Source organism: Limulus polyphemus, unplaced genomic scaffold (assembly GCF_000517525.1).
Source record: "Limulus polyphemus unplaced genomic scaffold, Limulus_polyphemus-2.1.2 Scaffold4590, whole genome shotgun sequence".
Lineage (NCBI taxonomy): Eukaryota > Metazoa > Arthropoda > Merostomata > Xiphosura > Limulidae > Limulus > Limulus polyphemus.
The window spans coordinates 70,685-71,951 of record NW_013670200.1 but is presented as its reverse complement, the minus strand read 5'-3'; the positions used below and the strand labels follow the sequence as shown (position 1 = coordinate 71,951).

The 1,267-nt window shown below is 29.0% G+C and overlaps 1 protein-coding gene across 1 annotated transcript in view; it reads left to right on the top strand.

Annotated features, from left to right (window-relative positions):
- Window positions 1–1,092: 1,092 nt before the first annotated feature.
- The window catches only part of LOC106471387 (long-chain-fatty-acid--CoA ligase 4-like), a 22,942-nt gene continuing 22,767 nt past the window's right edge, over window positions 1,093–1,267 (top strand). Inside the window, exon 1 of the mRNA XM_013931984.2 lies at window positions 1,093–1,097. The gene's annotated coding sequence lies outside the window, so the exon portion shown is untranslated. The remainder of the gene's footprint in view (window positions 1,098–1,267) is intronic.

The window sequence follows — 1,267 nt, the reverse complement described above, 5'->3', positions numbered from 1 at the left end:
ATCGAGAGCATGCAAAGGAAATGCTATTTTAATAATTGATGTTAGTACAGAAGAGATATTGTTAGTATTGTTGTTATACAAGAACATTTGGATCATCACTGTCAAAAACTTTGTACACTTGATGTTTATGTGTAACTCCAATATGAATTAGATAAGTACTATGTACTTGATTTTAGAAAAGCTGACATTAAGAAATTCCAACATAATTTGTAACACTGGAATATTGACCCTAATATGAAAAATATAAAAGTGGCCTGGGAATTTGAACTATTTGGTTAAATGTGCTTAAAAAGAATGCATTACTTTTAAATCTTACATTGTCACTGAAAGCCCTTTCCAAAATGTGATGAAAAAGAAACTTTAAATGATGAATAAATGATGAAAGTTTTCAATGATGGAGTACTGAGATTTATTTTGAAATGTTAAGACAATGATTATCAAGGATAAGAGGGACTTGCAAAGTTTCTTAAATAAAGACCTAAAAATGACTTCAAGAGTCTTAAACTTCTATGAACTGTAAAAGTGAAGTTAATGATAATATTGAATGTTCAAACAGGAATCTTTTTGACAATAAAACTAAAAACATCAACTGTTTAAAAATGCTTTAGTAGTGTTTTTATAAATGAATGGAAAAAGATAAGATAAGGAAAAAAGTTCCTTACATTTTATCATAAACAAAATAAAGTTTTTTTTCTAATTCAAAGAAGAAATTCCCAAGGAACTTTCAACACATTTCAGAAGTTGTTGGACACTGTGAAAAATTCTTATGATTTAATAAAAGGTACTTGGGAAGGACTTGATAAGTTAGAATGCTCCTAGTTTCTTAATTTAGTCATAAGCAAGGTATTGAAATTTATTAACAGAGTTCATTTAGAAAAGCATTTTAGAAACTGAAATATACTAGATAATAGTGAATATGGTTTTGAAAGGAGTTTAATGTTTTGTTGTTAGCATTATGAGTGTCTATCTTCTGATAACTGGCTGCATCTTGTTAATAGTAGTATAAATATGGAATGTTGTAGGCTTGAGCACACTCACATCTTCTCCTGTTTTTGAAATTTATAATTTTGATTTACTTATGAGACTTGATAACAGAGGTAATATGGGATAGAAAACATAACCTCTCTGCTACATGTGCTCAAGTTATTGCCATTGCCTGTTAGTGGCTTGTAACCTTGTACCCTATGTGACAATAGTATTTTTACCTACATTTATATATATATTGTTACGTCTCCGTTTGTTAATTAACTGTCCGTAACTTCGTTCC